The following is a 20,331-nucleotide window of genomic DNA, read 5'->3' as shown; positions in this document are numbered from 1 at the left end:
GATAGCTCAGCACAAAATTTCTGTGTCCCTTAATAAACAGGAGAGTCAAAATCATTCTCTAACCCAGTCTTCTGTCTGGGCTGCAAACTGCAACTTACACTTTGTCTCATGTATATCTCAACTATAATTTCTCATTAAAATTTTTATTTTGATCTACTAGCTTAAAATCAGCCTTCAGCTTATTATTGTAAGAATTGCCATTTTTATGCCATAGCCTCCTAAACATTATTATCATGATTAATATATTTATTAACACATTGACTGCCACACTTGAAAAAAATTTTTTTCCTTGGTGCCATAGTGTTTTATTATGAAAATAGAAGAAAAACTATGAAAACAAAATGACCCTTTCTAATTTAATGAAAAATGTGTTATTTTTTTTTTGTTTTCTGTGTATGAATTATATGCGAATTGAAAAATAGTTCTTGCGGCTCCCAAGGTGAAGAGATGTGTGAATTCCACATGCTTTACAAGGCCCCGGGCTCAAAACTAGCATGAGTTAAATACAACTCACATGGCAGTTAATGTGTTAACTAGCAAGATGATTAAACACTTGAAGGCATCAGAATTCTGGGGTTCAAATTCAGTCTCTAACAGACACTAGCTTATGCCTTTGGACAAGTTACTTAGGCTCTCTGCCTTGCTTTCCCCACCTGGAAATATAGTAATACGTATCTCCTAAAGGTTTATGAGGATTAAATGAAGGTGTTTTAGTATCTGATACATAATAAGTATGCAATAAGTATAAGCAATTATTATTATTAACCATAAATAGCTAATACTTTATTATAATAATTACTAACATCAACATATTTCAAAATAGAAGTTAAAACTGCAAAGGTGCTTTGAGGATGCCTCTACATTCTTAGAAGGGAAAAAATGTGATTCTTCCTGTTATGCAGGTTTCTGGGTGTAAAATACAACTCCAAATGTTACTCTCACTGTGTCTAGATTTTTCACGGTAAAGTAACAGCTTTATATAAACTGTCACATTCCTAGAACCAAACCAAATAAAAGAATTGTACCTTTCAAAACCACTCAGGATCTCTAGGGAAAAGATAAACCTTTTCCTAGAAGACAACCTGTCCTATTGTCAGTCTGCTTATTTAGAACAGGGCTTCTGAGTTCTGACATCTTGCCTGTGCTTAGCAAGGGACAGAGGAGAAGAGCCAAGAGCATGCACTACTTCGTAGGGCTAAGGAGAGAGTTTCATCTGGATACAGGGGAGAATATTTGCTCTCAGAGCCTTATTATTATTATTTCTGTCTGTTCGTCCTAAGTGTGATAGGATAATATTAACAGATTGTCCTCACCCCCTGCCCCACATATTTTCTTCTCTCAATCTCATTGCCTGTCACTTCACCCCAAACAAGCAGCTAGGCATTCTGTGCTCATTGCTTTAAAAGAAAGATGTGACAGCAAAGAAAGCAGAGGGTGAAAAAGGAGTCTCTTCCTGGCTTTGGTGTTGTAAAAAGCTTAGCTTTACAGGAACAGAAAAGACTCTTAGCCTAGCAAAAGATTTGGATAAAATATCTTTTGTAAGACCATGGCTTTCCATTCTCAGAAAAAAAAAAAATCAAGCAAAGAAACAAACAAAAATCCCACCTTTCTTGTGCTGGAAAATGAAGGGATTGTGGATGGTAGACAGAAGAGAGGAAGAGGGGAGGCAGGGACGAGGCAGTTTTCCATGTTCCCAGAAATAGCAAGTTCCCAGTCACATCCCTGGGGAAACTTCAAACCTCCAGAGTTGGGTTTGTGAGATCCAGGAGCAGAGGGAACATGTGCTCTGATTCCTGAACAGCCCCAGGAAGGTAGCAGACCCCAGAGAGAGAATATGGACTCATGGTGTGATCATGGAGATGGGACCTAGACAGGGCTCCAAAGATTTCCTATGCCCTAATTTGAAGTAGAAACAGAACAAGACCCCCTTACACCTGTGTGTGGCATAGGAAAAACAGCCTCTAGAATTAAAGGGAACTCTGGACTCAGTAGAGGCCTGTGAGAACTGATAACTGAGTTAGGATGGTGAAATTCTCATTGGATACCTGTGTAGACAGATGACATTGAGAACCAGAGGCTCCCAAACCAAAACCTTACCAGCATATAAGACATTCTCAAATTTAGATCCAACTCTGGGGGTGGGGGGAGGAGAGAGGAGGAACACCAGAAATTGTCAAAGATCATGATATTACCAACCCTTTGGAACAGGCAATTTGAAATTGAAAATTGATGCCCGACTTGTTTTATCCTTAAAGTGGGCTATAGAAAAATAAATCTGTAGCCAGACACAATGGCTCACACCTGTAATCCCAGTGCTTTGGGAGGTCCTGGGCAGCATAGCGAGATCTAGTCTCTACAGAAAAATTTCAAAAATTAGCCAGGTGTGGTGGTGCACGCCTGTAGTCCTAGCTGCTAGGGAGGCTGAGGCAGGAGGATCACTTAAGCCCAGGAGTTTGAGGCTGCTGTGAGCTATGACCAGGCCACTGCACTCCAGCCTGGGTGACAGAGTGAGACCCGGTCTCTAAAAAATAACTAAATAATAAATTAAATTAAATTAAAAAATAAATAAATAAAAATAAAGTCGTATTTCTTACACATCTAAGTTTATGCCTTTACATGGGCATAGGTTGTAGATCAATGAGGTCTTTACTAGGATCCCAGACAAATCTGAAGTAACATCCAACACCTTTGTCAGAGGTAAGAAATTAGAAAGGACACCAAGGTTGGAGGAGGAAGTTTCAGTATGCTATCTGAAGAGTTAGGCTCTGACAGCAAAATTAGAACTCCAAAGAAGAGGTTACTGTGTAACTTGAAGGAGAGGAAGCACTGGTGTCGATGGGGTAGCAACATGTGGGAAAGCTTCCTAACCAAGATCCCCGCTCTGAACCACACAGAGAGAGTGCTGCTTCCACTATCAGAGTGATAATTTTAGGTCAGAACATAAGCGCTACTCTCAGGTTCCGCCTGCTAAACTTACAGGTGTCTAAGGATAACTGTAGGTTTTCTGAGCTAGAATACTCAACGAATGAAAGACAGCAGATGCCACCAGGGGACAGCAGAGTCTCCGCCACCAGCAGAAATCATCCCACAGACAGAAATGATGCAGTGGACTTTGTGCCTGAGGACTCCCAACAGGACAACAGTCTTTATCTAGGAGCCAAAAGTGACATGACAAGACAGGATCTTGATTATCAGTTTACAATAGCGCGAGGTAGAGGAGGCTTACATGTAATAACAAGTAATAGTAAAATCTTTCCGAAGAGTAATAAGATTATTTTCTTTCCATGGAGTAATAGTTAAGATTAATTTTAACTGTTTTCAGTTGCAAAGTATGTATTTATCCTCATCTGATTGAACAACAGCAATGATAGATTTGTTCAAATCCTTAGTAATTCTTTCCTCCAAAGAAAAAAATTTACACAAACCTAAAAGGACTTTAAAAAATGACTTTGTGACTGTCATAAACAAAAATAATAGTAACTGGCACCTATTGATCATTGCTATGTGCCAGGCTCTGTGCTGAGTACTTTACATACTTTTTCTTATTTAGTCCTCAAAATAACTCTGTAATGTATATAACCTCCCAGACAAATAAGGGTCACCAGACCATTTTATTTACCAGACAAATAAGGGTTAGCAAGGTTAAGAAAGTCGTCCAATATGTTTTTAAAACCACTTCACTACGCACTAGGAAAATAGAATCTAACAATCTTTATAGGTTTAAATACTTGTAAACACCATGATAAAGGGCCCTTGAGCTCCTTCTGAAGATTAATGCTGGACTCGTTTTATTTTTTAGCTTTGATCTGACATCAAAAAATGGATTAGGCTTTTATACCTTTTGTAAAATATTCTATATGTATGGAATGTGAACAGAGGCAAATAAAACGTTTTTCCATAGGAAATGAAAACAATAATAAATTTTCCTCCTAATCACTTCGCATGGAGTAAGAGAGGTTACAGAGGTTAGAGATTTGGTGCCAATCTTTTGGCATTTCCATGAACTTCCCCACTTCTGGGCAGAGATTGAAGCCAAAAGAAACGAATAGATATGAAAGTAACAGACCCTGGCATCTCTGCCTCCTTTATGTAGAAGAATGTATAGAAAGAGGGTCTGCCAAGTCCTATTGATGGAACTTCTGTGACATGCTGAGGATTCACGATATTCTGTCAAGAGCAACAAAAAGTCAGTGTAAGATTTTCAGCAAGGTTGACCTAAAAAGATTTGCATTTTCAAAAGGCTATTCTGGTTCTAGCATGAAGAACAAAATGGAGAGGAGCCATAATGGATTTAAGGAGGACCGTGAGCATGTTACTAGTGGCGAGAGACAACCCCAACTTGTATGTACTAAAGCGGTGATAGTAAAGACAGATAAAATAGATGCTTGCGGAAGACACATGGAGGAAAAATCAACCGTATCAAGTGATGGATTGGATGTGGGATATAACAGCCAACAATGGGCGAAGCATGACACCTGGCTTCCTGGGATACACAACTGGGTGGATGGCGAGGCTGTTTACTGTGATGAGGAACACTGGGAGAAAGTAACATTTGAGTGGAATATCATCACTGTGGTCTCAGACATGTTGAGTTTGAGGTACCTTTGAGACATCCAAATAGAGATATTGAGTAGTTAGTTGAATATATAATGGGAAAGGTCTAAGATTGAGATATAAATTTAGGTATCATTGTTATACAGATGATAATTTCATGGGGAATGGTGAGATTGCTGGGGGAGGAGAGTAGAGGGTGAGTAGAGAAGAGATGCTAGGCAAGAGCACTGAGGAACAGCAGTATTTAAAGGCCAAGAGGAGAGAAGGGTGAGTCTGGCATGGAGGCGGAAAAGAAAAGAAGAAAGACGAACATGGAGAAGAATGTGGTATTATACAATCCAGGGGGAAAAGAGTGTTTCAAGGAGAAAGTGATAAACAGGTTGACTGTTCAGCAGTCAACATGGGAAGTTAAGAAAAAAGAGGACTGATAGACATTCACTGAATTTAGTGAAATAGAGGTCATTTTTTTGTTTGTGTTTTTTTTTTGTTTTGGAGGGTTTTTTTGTGCTCTACATCTGCAGTCCCCAACCCCCAGGCCACAGACCAGTACTTCAGTGGCCTGTTAGGAACTGTGCTGCACAGCAGGAGGTGAGTGGCAGGTGAGCGAGATAAGATTCATCTGTATTTATAGCCGTTCCCCATCACTGGCATCACCGCCTGAGCTCTCCCCCCACCCCACCCCCACCAGTCGGTGGAAACATTGTCTTCCATGAAACCAGCTCCTGAAGCCAAAAAGGTTGGGGACCACTGCTCTCCACATTCAGAGAAACTTCTCTAGTAATGAACTATAGAAATATAGAAATGATCCCTGAAAGTATAGTCTTGGAGGTCATTGTTGAGCTTGCTGAGCTGTTAATAATTGATGGTATTACCTCTCTAATGAAATAATGTGATTATTAGTGTTTTAAATTTCTAGTATTAACATTTATTCCCCCAAATTTTACTATTGTAATGTCCTTAAAACTTATTGAAAATGATGTGAATAAAAAACCCTATAATAATAGAGTTTTATTCCAGTATTACATGATAAGATTCAGTTTCTTTGCAGAATTATTTGTGGGAATTAAAGATACATAAACTAACATTGCTGAATACCTATTGTGTGCCACACAAGCTTTCACATATAAGTACCTTCTGTATCCTAATGCCAATATCAATCATCCTAGATAACTATGGATTACTAGTGGTGACAATTTGAAATTCGTTAGGGTGTAACGTATCTACCGGAAAAAAAATTTGTCTTTATTCAGTAGACATTATTGAGTACCAAATACAAGCCAGGCCCCGAACGTTATAAGGATAAAAAAACAGAGTTGCTACTTTTGAGGAATTCACTGTTTATTGAAAGAGATTGTAATATGTGTAATAAAATGAAGGTAGAGTGAAGATATCATGGGAGAAAAATCGGTAGATCCAACTTTGGAGGTTAACAATTTAACAATTTCATAGGGGAGGTGCTATTTCTTAACAATTTCATAGGGGAGGTGCTATTTCATCTAAGTCTTCTTAAATTCTGAATACTTTACTAGGCTAAAAGTTTAGGGTCTTGCCAGACACATGCTAATGTCATATCTATAGCATGGCCTAAAAGCTGCTTATGTCTACGAAATTAAAAACCAGAGAAAGAAGTGAGGCCGTTATTACCAAAGTATGAGTGAAAACGAAATAAAATATTAATGGTGGAATATCTGATAAAAGTGAGAAACCTAGATGCGGTGCATAGTTTATTGAGAAAAAATCTAGCACAGCCTGATAGTCTGAATACATGTAAGTGAAAAGGAAAAAGAAGTGAGGAATGGTGGTGTGCACCCGTAATCCCAGCTACCCCACAGGCTGAGGTGAGGATGGCTTGAGCCCCGGAGTTCCAGGCTGCAGTGAGCTACGACCATGCCTGTGAATAGCCACGGCACTGCAGTCCAGGCAACATAAAAAAAAAAAAAAAAAAAAAATCTTAAAAGAAAAGGAAAAATAATTCTCCATTTATTCTCAATTCATCTAAATTTGCTCAAAACTCAGAACTATAAACAAAACTCAACTATGAATAAGTCTATCTAAAATAATGTTCAGTATTTTTATTTCTTCAAAATCTAATAATGTTTGAGAGTTTAAATGACACCTATTATCTACCAAATCTCCAACTGCGCAGACTAAATCATGAGAAACTTTCATTTGTATAAGAACACTTTTCCTTCCAGTCATGTGCTTTACATAAGTAGACTTTTAAAAATTACTGAATATTTTAATAACTTTATTAGAAATATAAATGATAAAGGAAAAGATATGTAGAACTTCATGGGCCAAAAGCAATGCCTTTTAATTTATATTAAGACAAATTATGTACATAAAATTTGGGGTATTTAAATTTTTATTTTTATTTATTTCTTTTTTCTAGGCAAGAATTTTAATGAACACTATTATTGGCAACATCAAAAAAAACTGTAATATATGCAAAATTATCATTTTATGTCAGGAGAAAATTTCTCATGCTGTCAACAGTACACGTCCTGCTGACTTCCAAGTGCCTGGCATATTACATCCGCCTCGTGGTGGGCCCACTGGGACTTTGGTGAACATGCTTGTATCTCTGCATACAGTCCCCTTCCCTGAGAGGCATACTGAAGGAGAGATGAAGTGAGTGTATGTAAAGGGAAGGGGGTGAGGCTGGGAACCCTGGGCTCAGAACTTCAGGGGGATGACCGGCCAGTACTTGGGCTGCTTTCTGTCCCAGTGCTTGTCAAAACTCAGCTGCACCGCAGCCTCCATGGCCTGGACCTTGGCGGCGCTGTCCCCGTACAGGCGCTCCATCTCGGCCCGGCGCCGCTCGCCGGGTCTCTCAGCCGGGAGCTCGGCGGACCGGCGGGCGGCGGTAGCACAGGTCGTGGTCGGCGTGCACGTAGTCGTCCAGGCGCTCTGCGTCCAGCTGCTGCTGCCGCCGTCGCTCTTCTCTGTGCCTCTCGGTCTCCGCAAAGTACTGGCGGAGCTCCTCGGTGATTTCCATATTGCTCAGGTCGCATTCTACCTCCCCATCTGACTCGGTCTCAACCTCCATCTCTTCAGACACAGACTGGTCTTCCCTCGTGGATGCCTGGATCCCACCGCTGTCGTGTGGATGCTGCCCAGACCTTCTGAAAGATGAAGAATCGCAGAGGCAGTCCTGCCAGGCCACGTGACGGTCATAGAAGGACTGAGGATATCCAGCCTCGTTATGGTAAGAGCTTTGGGGAAGAACCGCAGGAGGGAGGTACCATGGAAAATTGAAACAGGACTCCACAGCCTTCCAGTAGGCATTCTGGTGGCTCTGCAACCAAGCCATTGCTTTGTGATAATGTTGCCAGTATCCTGCATACACTGGATGAGAATACCAACACTCAGCCGCGTTCGAGGCTGACGCCTTTGCGGCCATCTTGGACTATTAAAGTCCGAATGAGCACCGAAGCTCGTGGGCTGCAGCTTGCAGATCCTGGGCGGTGGGTGAGCAGGGACCTATTTTTCGTGGGAGAGATAGAGAAGAAGTTGGTATTTAAATTTTTAAATAGCCCATTTTTCAAAAATCTCTGGATATCTTTATTTTAGTGGAAGATAATCATTAAGTTAAAATTTTAAATAAGGACTAATATTTATTGCATGCTTACTTTATGAGTGTTCTAAATACTTTATATTCACTTTATTTTTAAAAAGTTACACATTCACAAAGTACAATCAGAATATGAAAGGGAACATAAGTGAAAAGTTTCCTGGCCACCCAGTCACCTAAATTCTAGCTTTGGTGGAATTCTATGCTAATGTTTTCTTGGGTGTTTTTCTTGAGCATTTCTGTGATTATACAAGCAAATGTGTATATGTATTATCTACTTCCCACCTTGTTTTTACACTGTTCTAAACTTCACTTCTTCTAATCAATACCATACCTTGGCAATACTCGATACTATAACGTAAATGTTTCCTCATTCTTTCTTATAGCATGGTACAGGCTGAGTGTCTTAGTCCACTTAGTATTGCTAAAAGAATATTTGAGGCTGGATAATTTATAAAGAATAAAGGTTTATTTGGCTCATGATTCTGATGTCTGGAAAAGTTCAATATTGGGCATCTGCATCTGGCGAGGGCTACAGGCTGCTTCCACTCACAGCGGAAGGTGAAGAGGAGCCAGTGTGTGCAGAGATCACATGGCGAGAGGAAGCAAGAGACAGAGAGGACACAGCCGGCTCTCAGGAGAACTAAGAGAGTGAGAACCCACTCACCTCATCCTTCCCCAGGGAAGGGATTAATTCACTCATGAGGGATCTACCTCCATGACCCAAACATCTCCATTAGGCCCTACCTCCAATATTAGGGATTAAATTTTAACATGAGGCCAGCCTGAGCAAGAGCAAGATCCTGTCTCTACTAAAAACAGAAAAAATTAGCTGGGTATGGTGGCGAATGCCTGTAGTTCCAGCTACTTGGGAGGCTGAGGTAGGAGGATTGTTTGAACCCAGGAGTTTGAGGTTGCTGTGAGCTAGGCTCACACCACGGCACTCTAGCCTGGGTGACAGAACGAGACTCTGTCTCAAAAAAAAAAAAAAAAAAAATTAACATGAGGTTTGAAGGGACAAATATCCATACTATAGCACTGGATGTCCCTAATCCGAAAATCTGAAATCTGAAATTCTCCAAAATCTAAAACTTTTTGAGCACTGACATAAGGTCACAAGTGGAAAATGACACACCTGACCTCATGTGACAGGTTGTAGTCAAAATGTAGTGAAAACTTTGTTTCGTGCACAAAATTATTTAAAATAGTATATAAAATTACCTTCAGGCCACATGTATATGGTGTATACGAAACATAAATGAATTTGGTGTTTAGACTTGGGTCCTAGCCCCAAGATATCTAATTATATATATGTAAATAATCCAAAATCCAAAAAAATCCAAAATCTAAAACACTTATGGTTCCAAGAATTTTGGTTAAGGATACTCCACCTGTCTTTGATTGTGTGAGTCCAGTAAAACAGCCCCTAATAGATGGAGATTTAGGTTGTTTCTACTCTTTTCCTACTATATCAGTACTATAATAAATATCCACATGCAGATATCAATTCATGTACTTATAAGTATATCTGTTTGACACATTCCAGCAAGAAGAATTGCTGGTCATAAAGTATGTACATTTTAAATTTTGATAGGTCTTACCAAACTGTTTTATGTGATGGTTGTACTAATTTACATTCCCTAAGCAATGTATGAGAGTACCTGTCCCCAGACTCTCATTGACAAATATATTTTTAAACTTTTTGATCTTTGCCAATCAAATGGGGGGAAATCCCTTAGCACCTATGCTTTAAATGGATTATTTTACTAATCTCCATAACAGTAAGTACTACTATTATCACCATTTTACATATGGAAAAATTAAGGCTTACAGAGGTTAACTCGCTCAAAGTCATTCAGAGAAAAAATAGAAGAATCAAGATTACACTCTTCCTGTCTGCATCTTGAACAAAACTCCTAACCACTAAATATTTTCGTTAAGAAACATGCCAAAAAGCCTTAAAAGTTAAATTGTATTTCTCAAAATTATTTATGTTGATTAAGAACTTACTTCAAAGAGTTCAGCAGGATTCTGCAGGCTCTTAGTGTCATTGCTATCAATATAATTATCACTGAACAGATGTGTGTCCTAGTTTAAAAAGCATCCTAGTAGATAGATGCCAGGTGAACTACCTGTAATGATCTCATATGATATCACCAGTTCTGAAAATTTTATCCCATTTTCCAGAGCTTCAGCCCTCATAATCCACACACAGTGGCTTGGTTTCACAGCTGGTTGAGCACAGATGGATAATTTATACTAATTTAAATAAAACTTCATTGAGCCTAGAATGCTGAAATCACAATAACATGCTTAAAATCTAAAAGATAACATAAAGGATTACAATAGCACTTTTTTTATCCATAGTTTAAAGTGATTTACAAATATTAAGGTCTAGTCTTCATCAAATGTAGATGGAGTCAGTCTGCAAAACAAACAACCAAAAATCATGTGACTATTCCCTGCCACCCTTTGACATTATTGGAGAGAATGTGCGTGGGGTGGAGGAACTAACTATATAAGAATCATGTGCTAACAACATCCCAAGCTACAATTTGGAGACATTATACATGCATTTACTGGGTGTGGGCTTTTAGCACTTTACAGGTTTGACTTGTTTGCAGCTCTCCGTGGCATGCTTGAGGGCTCTGCATGGACAGGTTTCACAAAGAGAAAACACTGTTACCTCAAATTCAGATCACAACTATTAAATTCTGCCTAAGAATCTCATAGATGGCATTTCATGTCAATGGAGAAAACATGGAACATCTGATAAATGGTGCTGGGACGAATGGTAGCCATCTGGGAAAAAAATAAAGTCAGAAGTATACCTCACATTTTGTACCAAAATGAATTGCAGACAGATAAAAAGATATAAATGTAGAAGAATTCTGATTTACAAAATACATCTGAGGTGGGAAAGGCCTTTCAAAGTATGACACAATACTCAGAACCCGTAAGAGAAAATAATAATAAATTAGACTTCCAATTTTTTAAAATGCTGCATAGAAAAACCCGCCATGAATGTCATGAAGTCTTGAATGTCATGAAGACTTCATGAATGTCATGAAGTCAAAGACAAATGACAAACTGGGAAAATTTTATTCCAACTCATATCACAGACCAAGAGCTCATTTCCCTAATGCACAAAGAGCTTCTACAAATAAATAAGAGAAACACCAACAATCTAAGAAAAGAGAGCCAGAGATGTGAGCTTAAAGTTTTCAGAAATGAAAATATCAATGGCTCTCAAACTCCCTCATAAGAAATGCAAATTAAAACTACACTGTGATTGTCAAAAATTCAGAAGTTAATAACCTCAATTGGCCAGGCTATGGGGGGAAGCTTACATGCTTCTACATTAGTAGTGAAAACAATTTGGCAATATTTATCAAAACATAAATACAAATGCCTTTTGACCCCTCAATTCTACTTCTAGGGAAATAGTTTTAAAGAGGGTGGTCAGGAATGGACAAAACCTGAAGGATGTGAGGAAGTGTGCCATGCTGATATCCAGGGACGAACAGCCCAGGCAGGACACCAAATACTAAGGTCTGAGTTGAGAAGAGTGTAGGCATGTGCTACAGAAAAGAGGGCCAGTGTGGCTGGAGTGGAATAAGTTTGGAGGGAGAATGCTGGGAGATATGTCAGGGTAGCATTGGTGTGACAAGACATGCAGAGTCTAATAAATCATTTTAGGGACTTTGGTTTTTACTTTTACGAGATGGGAAATGACTGGGGTATTTTGAGCAGAGGAATGACCTGATATGACCCACATTTTAAAAAGACCACTCTACAGCTGTGAGACAAAGGAGTGGGGCAGAGAACGTTAGGAGGCTATGGTCTGAGACAAGAGATGACAGTGGGATCAATCAAGATGGTAGCAGTAGAGGTGGTAATAAATGACCAGACTGTGGGTATATTTTGAAGGTAGAGTCACCTGGATTTGCTGACAGATTGGATATGGGCAGAAAGAAAGAGGCTAGAATGATTCTAAGATTTTTGGCCTGAAAAACTAGAAAGAAAGAGTTACCATTAACTGAAATGAAAACTATGAGAGAAGACCTGGAAGGAGGGTCAGATGTTAAATGGTGGACATGATCAATTTGAGATGCCTCCTGGACATTCAAATGGATGTATCAAATAGACAGTTTGGAGCTGGGCGCGGTGGCATGCACCTGTAGTCCCAGCTACTCTGGAGACTGAGGTGGGAGGATCGTTTGAGTCCTGGAGGACAGGAAAAATGACCTGCTTTTTTTAAAACATATATTAATAAATGGTATGAAAAAAGGGAGGAGGGAAACTGTCAGGAATGAAAAAAGTCTTAAAAGACACGCCAGCCAAATACAATGTGTTTAGAGCCTGATTTGAGCAAATCTACTATAAAAAGAAGTTTTTGAAACAATCCAGAAAATGTAAAATCTAGCTGTATATTTAGATTTGTTCGATATGATATTGGTGTTTTGACTCACATTTTTAAAAGTCATCATCTAAGGAAGAATCCCAGGGGATCAGGGAAAATGGCTAACCAGAGACATGAGCTGCCAGATTGTCCAAGAAAGAAGGAAAATTTTAGATGAAAAAGTAAAAACAAACAAACAAACAATAACAGATCGGGTGTAATTCCGAGGGAAAACCTACCAGAACCTAACCTAACCAGAACCTATAAGAGATTTCATGGGAAGAAGTTGCTAAGCAGAACAAGAGGGAGCAAGAACTGTGCCCCACAGGCACAGTTCAACCACCAAGATGCTTGGAGTCCAGTGCAAAGGGTAGGTGGAGCGGTTTGTTTCTCCCTCCCTCACATCACTGGCAGGCAGCAGGCTCCCGAGCTGCTGGAGAGCCTTTCTACCCTCATGGGCCCAAAAGCTGCCGTCGCCAGTGAACTGGGAGCTTCTTGAGGACAAAGCACCAGCCTGCCAGCCCTCTTGGGGTGCTTCCCATCACCATAGAACCACACCAGTATGGCAGGCACCATATTGCTTCTCCACCCACCATGCGCCTTTGTCCTCCCCAAAGGGTGTTAGCCCCTCAATTTTCATCTTGCTCATTCCCACACAAACATTTTCCAACTCTGAGGCAGACTGCAGGAGCCACAGGGGCTGGTGGGTCCCCGGGGATCTGTGTGACCCAGAGCCTGGACATTCCGGGTGGGCTGTCTTCTGAAGAGAGGGACAGAGACAACCAGAGTGCTAGCTTCCTCCATCCAGACTCTTTTCCTTTCTTTCCCCTCCCCTGCCTGTGGCTGCCCAGGGATACAGCTGAGCTAGGGCTCTCAGGAGCAGCCACTGCCCCTCTGTTAGGGCTTCCACAGAGAATGGGGCTCAAATCTTTCCTCTTAAAGACCTGCAGAGGACTAGGGTAATTGGACTGTGAGCTCCTTGCTCACCAGCCCTCCCTGGTGCTATTAATACTTGCCCAGCTGCTCCATCAGAGCAGAGAACACTCCAAAGTGGAGGGATATCAAACCTGCTTGAGCACCCCACAGGCAACTCAGGACCAGCACGCTTCTCTCTCACACAGGTAGGGATTGATCTTTGGGGACCCAGGGATAGGCCTGCAGGCCAGATCCCATCTCCCAGGACTCGATTATGTTGTCTGGGGGCATGGAGGGGAGATTTGTGAAACTAACCTCAGGAGGTGACAGAGCCCATGTAAACAGAACTGAAAAGAGAACACAGCATGTGTCCCAGCCACAGCACATTCCTGGAACACCCCTTCCCCCACACGAATGTCAAGCTCTCAGCCCAGGACGGGATCCTGGACAGGGAAGCCCCCAGCCTGCAGTGCGATCACAGGGGAGTTCAGCAGTTTGAGCTCCTACCTGCCAGCAAATGCCAGAGGGAGGCCGTGTAGTAGGGTAAAAGGGAGAAAAGCAAAACCTGTCCTGATAGCCAGATTACGATCTCAGATGGCCCCCACCTCCACAAGCAGATTTTCTGGCTGGGTGGAGCCACCTTAGCCTCTCGCTGGTGGCATTCCCCAGAAGGCTGGAAGTGGACTTTTGACCCCTGTTGAAACAGCTACCTTGCCAGCTTTTGCGGAGCCTGAGGGCAAGCTCACCCCAATCAGTGCCACCCAACCTCAATCCCCAACCTGCCTGTTCTGTGATGGGGAATAAGGACTCACCTGGAAGTTCCAGGGCCAGATCCACCACCTGGGGCACTTGAGTTTTTCTCATGAGAGGGTAGAGCTGGTCACAGATCCCAAAAACAACATGGCAGCTTGCTCCTTCTGGCAAGTGCCACCTACTGGCAGGGAGGTCAATTTGTACAGCCCTTTACGGCATTTACTGACTCAATCATACAAGGCGTGGTTGATTCTTACACACAAGCACCACCTACTGTCTCAGAGATGAAACTGGGTGTGCCAATATAATTCACACGTTAAGAAGACCACAAGACTGGGGAAAGAGAAAGGATCTCAGAGACCTCCACCCTCTCTCATCAGTGAAAGATAGGGAATCTGCCCAGACACAGACATCACCACTGCTACAGCCTACAAACAACTAGCAACTGAGAATACTACCTGCCTAAAGATCTAAAAATAAGAATTGACAGCCACCCTAGATGAGAAGGAATCAGTAAAAGAACTCTGGAGTATGAAAAATCAGAGCAAAATGACACCCTAGAAGGAAATACCACCTAGAAGGAAATGGATACCATTGCCAGAAATGAAATGAAAATGAAAATATTGAAATGACAGATAAAGAATTCCAAATATGGATTGTAAGGAAGCTCAATAAAATCCAAGAGAAAATGGAAAACCAACTCAAACCAGAAAAACAATTCAGAAAATGAATAAAAAATTCACTGAAGACATCAACACATTAAAAAACACAAATAGAAATTCTGGAAATGAAATATTCTTTAAGGAAATACAAAACACAGTGGAAAGTTTTAAAATAGACTAGGCCAGGCAAAAGAAAGAATCTCAGAGCTTGATGACAACTCTTTCGAATTAATTGAGTCAAAAATAAAGAACAGAGAATTAAGAGGAATGAACAAAGCCTACGAGAAATGTGAGATTATATTAAACTGCCAAATATAAGAATCATAGGCATCCCTGAGGGTGAGGAAGAAAATGCACAAGAGTTGGAAAACCTATTTGAGGGAATAATTGAGGAAAATTTCCCCGGTCTTGCTAGAGATTTAGACATCCAGGTACAAGAAGCTCAAAGAACACCTGGGATATTAATTGCAAAGAGGCAATCACCAAGACATATAGTCATTGGACTGGCCAAAGTCAACACAAAAGAGGAAGTCCTGAGCAGTGAGGCAAAAACATCAAGTTACTTACAAAGGAAAACCCATCAGGGTCACCACAGATTTCTCAATTGAGACCTTACAAGCCAGAGGGACTAGGGCCCCATCTTCAGTCTTCTTAAACATAGCAACTTCCAACCTAGAATATAGTCTCCTGCAAAACTAAGTTTCATATATGAAGGAAAAACAAAGACTTCCAAACAACCAAACACTGAGGGAATTTGTCAAAACCAGAACTGCCCTGCAGGAAATACTCAGATCGCATTATACATGGATCAGCACAATAGACGCCCCCCATTGTAAAACCACCCAAAAGCTAAAGCTCAGAGCTCATATAAAACAATAGCACACAAGGTAATACAATGGAATGAGGTTTCCAACAGAATGAACAGGACAGCATCCCACATATCAGATCTATCAATCAATGTGAATGGTCCGAATGCCCCACTCAAGAGACTCAGTCTGGCTAAATGGATTAAAACATACAACCCAACTATCTGCTGTCTCCAGGAAAGACATCTAACCCACAAGGATTTATACAGACTCAAGGTGAAGGGATGGAAAAAAATATTTCATGCAAATGGAAACCAAAAGAAAGCAGGGATAGCCATTCTTATATCAGATTAAATTGATTTTAAATAAACAATAGTAAAGAAAGACAAAGATAGTCATTATATAATGGTAAAGGTAGCAATTTATCAAGAAGACATAACAACCCTACATATTTATGCACCTAACACAGGAGCGCCCAGATTCATAAAGCAAACCCTACTAAATCTAAGCAAAGAGATGAATAGAGGCATCATAATTGCCAGAGACTTCAATACCCTACTGACAGAACCAGACAGATCCTCCAAGCAGAAAATAAATAAAGAAACTCTGGACTTAAATGGGACTCTAGAACAAATGGGCCTAACAGACATTTACAGAACATTTTACCCCAAAAATACTGAATATACATTCTTCTCATCAGCACATGGAACATTCTCCAAGACTGATCACATCTTAGACCACAAAACACATCTCAACAAATTCAAAAATTAGAAATCATACTATGTATCTTCCCAGACCACAGTGGAATAAAACTAGAAATAAACTCCAAGAGAAACACTCAAATCTATATAACACTCAATTCTACATAAAATCATGGCAATTAAACAACCTGTTGCTGAATGATTATTAGGTCAATAATGAAATTAAGATGGAGATTAAAAATTTATGGAACTGAATGACAAAGGGGGCTCAAGCTACCAAAATCTATGGGATTCAGCAAAAGCAGTCCTGGGCAGAAAATTCATACCCTTAAATGCCTACAACAAAAAGAAAGAAAGATCAGAAAGTAACACTCTAATGACATGTGTCAAGAAACTAGAAAAGGGAGAGAAAACCAAACCCAAAGCCAGCAGAAGAAAAGAAATAACTAATATCAGAGTAGAACTAATCAAAATGGAAAAAAAAATACACAAAGATCAATGAAAGAAAATGTTGGTTCTTTGAAAAGATGAACAAAATATCATCTGTGAATACTCTGAAAATCTCTATACACATAAACTCAAAACTGTAGAGGAAATGGAGAAAATCCTGGAAACACAGAACCTCACAAGAGTCCATCAGGAAGAAACAGAACTTCTAAATGGACCAATAACAAGCAATGAGATTGAAGCAGTAATAAAAATCTTCCAACAACAACAAAAAAAGCCCCAGATCAGAGGGATTCACAGCCAAATTTTACCTGACCTACAAAGAAGAGCTGATATGCATAGTGCAGAAATTAGTCCATAACATCAAGAAGGAGGGAATCCTCCCCAACTCATTCTACAAAGCCAGTATCACCTTGGTACCAAAACCAGGAAAGTATACAACAAAAAAAGAAAACTACAGACCAAAATCCATTATGAATATTAATGCACAAATCCTGAAGAAAATGCTAGCAAACTGAATTCAATAGCACATCAAAAAAAAAAAAAATAATAACCCACCGTTGTTAGGTTTGTCTGCATGGATGTTTCCCTAGTCCCCCAATTCCCAGTGTCAAGAACGAGTACTGGTACTGAGTCGAGCCAATGATGGAGCGATCACAGACACAGAACAATTTTATACAAACAGTTTATCACATTAAAGAAAGAATGTAAGTAAAGAAGGAAGCTACACAAATTGAAAATACATTCCAGAGAAAGTGGAAGAAGTCAGTCTTCACGAGCGGAGAAAGACCCCCAAAGGCTGAGCACACACTGCCTTTTATAAGCAATGAGGGACAGCAGGTGGCATAAACTGATGACACGAGATTCAAAGCTGGGGATTTTTAGGGAGGAGGAGTGGTTTGAAAGTGGAAATGAAGAGGAAGGGGAACCCTCATCCTATCGCCAGGACCAGTGTCATTTGGGATGTGACAGAGGAAACAGCCACTACTAGAGGGGACTGCAGAGGAGATTCAGATTTCAGGTCCAGCAAGGCAGTGAAGGCAACCTTCATAGAGCAGGTGGAGAGGGTGTGGGGACTGGGCTATTGAGAAACTAGGCATTATGATGAGCACAGTGGAAATGTTTTGGGAGTAGGGGAGAGGTGGGAGAAGGAAAGAGAATGAGATTACATAGCTATGTGGGGACTGGAGTAAGGGAGGGTGTCCTGGGGGTCCACGGCTTCTCGGTAGCATTCATGTAACCAGGGATAAAGGGATAATGTGACCAATCCTGATGGTTTCAGGTGGATATTGTTGTCAAGGCTGTGAGTGTTATGGGGTAGGAAGGAATGAGGTCTTTCCAGGAACTCCGAGGCCACCTCTTTGTTCCTGTCACTGCATGCAGAAGTGGGACAAGTGCAGTCTGAATTCCCACACAGGGTGAGTAAACAGCTGTCATCTGTAAAGGACACTGGGCTCTCCTCAGGCTTCTGGGTTACAGCTTCTGATGTTTTCTAGTGCTTTCTTCTCAGCCTCACTTTGGAACCATGTAAGAGTGAAGCCTGCAGGACAAGCAGCACAAGATCAGTCCTTGCCCTATACTCCCCCACTCTCCAGGCTCTGCTCACTAGGTGTGGCGGGAGTCAGAGGAAATTCCTGTCCAAATGGATTTGTGCCCAAGTAGTCTTTTTCTACTTTCAATCTCTGACTTCAGAACAGAGAGGGTCTGTCCTCTGCAACCTCTCTGATGCCTCAAAACCGTACCCTCCATCCTCTTTCTCACAGATGCGTGTGCAAACACACAGGGCAGACGCTCTGAGCCCATTTCTCAGTCTACGGCCAATATCCACAAGGATGGTATGCAGAAAAAGAAGGATGGGTGCACTCTGAAATGATGATAACCTTCTAGGCAACAAAGTGTATGGAAGGGCCTCACTCAAAAATTCCTCCACTACCCCTAATACTAGTTAATCTTTGTGTTTAATACATTTCTTATTTAAAAAGCCAATTAAATTGGTGACATTTGGAGGCAGACATCCTTTTTGAGAGAAAATTTTAAATTATCCTTTTATTATTCAATGGAACTAGTTTCAGGGAGCTTCACAGGTAGAAAAACATTGGCATTTTTCTGAGGAAATCAGTAGCAGTTATTTATCTTCTCTGCGTGAATCTATGCTTGGAAGAATATGCCTAATATCCAAGTCATTTTTTCTCTTTGGATCTTCCAAATAGTATAATCAAGCCACAATTTATCATCCATTATTGAGGGATTATAATTCTTTTGAGGCTTTTCCTGGCATAACCCCCAGATTCTTCCTGTTACATTTCTGTTTATGAATCAAGCCTTTCATTCATTTATTTATTCAACAAGTATTTCTTTCCTTAGCAACCAGTCTAGCATAGCTTTATCCTAGGCACTTAGGAGGTTAGAAGGGCAATCCATTCCCAGTCCTACAGGAGTTTACAATCTATTTGGGATGACAAGAGAAAAAGAAAAAGAAAGAAGGAAGCAAGTAAGTAAGAGAGGGAGGAGAAATAAAGAACACATTTAAACTAACCAAAATATGTGTGATCTTAAATTCAAAAATATGTGAAATCCATGAAAAAAAAACTATAAAACTTTGTTGTAGGACATGAAACAAGGCTTACAAAAAGGAAGAGATTTACTGAGTTCCTGGATGAGAAGATTCAGTATCGGAATGATATCAAATGTTAAAATTAATCTAAAATGCAATGTACTTTAATTAATTTCCTAACTCAAGAATTTCAAACTTGACAAGTTGATCATAAAAACTATTGGGAAAGGTATATATGAGCCCCCCAAATTTTTTTGGAGGAGAATAACCAGCAATACCACTTCTGGATACATATACAAAAGACATAAAGTCAGTACATCAAAGAGATATCTGCAGTCCCATGTTTATTGCAGCACTGTTCACAATAACCAAGATATGGAATCAACCCAGCAGATGAATGGATACAGAAAATGTGGCACATACACACAATGGAATACTACTCAGCCTTAAAAAAGGTAATTCTGTCATTTACAACATGGATAAACCTAGAGGACATTATGCTAAGTGAGATAAGCCAGGTACAGAGAGACAAATACTATATGTTCTCACTTGTATGTGGAATTAAAAAAAAGAAAACCTCATAGAAGCAGAGAGTAGATGTGGTTACCAGGAGCTGGGGTGGGATGGGGAATAAGATGTTGACCAAAGAGTACAAAGTTTTAATTAGGAGGAATAAATTTTCAAGATGTACTGCACAGAACAGTGACCACAGTTAATAAAAATGTATTGTACAAGGGCTGTCTGGAAAGTATCCAGCCATGGAACTGTTCTTGTTATGTTAACAATGGCTGGATACTTTCCAGATAGCTCTTACATATTCCAAAATTATAAAAAGAATAGATTTTAAATGTGGTCACTACAAAAAAGTAAGTATATGAGGTGATGATTAAGCTTGATGTAATGATTCCACAGTGTATACATATATCAAAACATCACACTATACCCCATAAATATATACAATTA

General features: G+C 40.2%; 1 pseudogene; it reads right to left on the bottom strand.

The window, feature by feature from the left end:
• Positions 1-6,974: 6,974 nt before the first annotated feature.
• LOC105816484 overlaps positions 6,975-20,331 on the bottom strand; it is a 22,868-nt pseudogene continuing 9,511 nt past the window's right edge.

This window comes from Propithecus coquereli, unplaced genomic scaffold (genome assembly GCF_000956105.1).
Source record: "Propithecus coquereli isolate 6110/MARCELLA unplaced genomic scaffold, Pcoq_1.0 Scaffold376, whole genome shotgun sequence".
In the NCBI taxonomy this organism is placed as follows: domain Eukaryota; kingdom Metazoa; phylum Chordata; class Mammalia; order Primates; family Indriidae; genus Propithecus; species Propithecus coquereli.
This window is presented reverse-complemented; position numbering and strand designations above follow the sequence as displayed.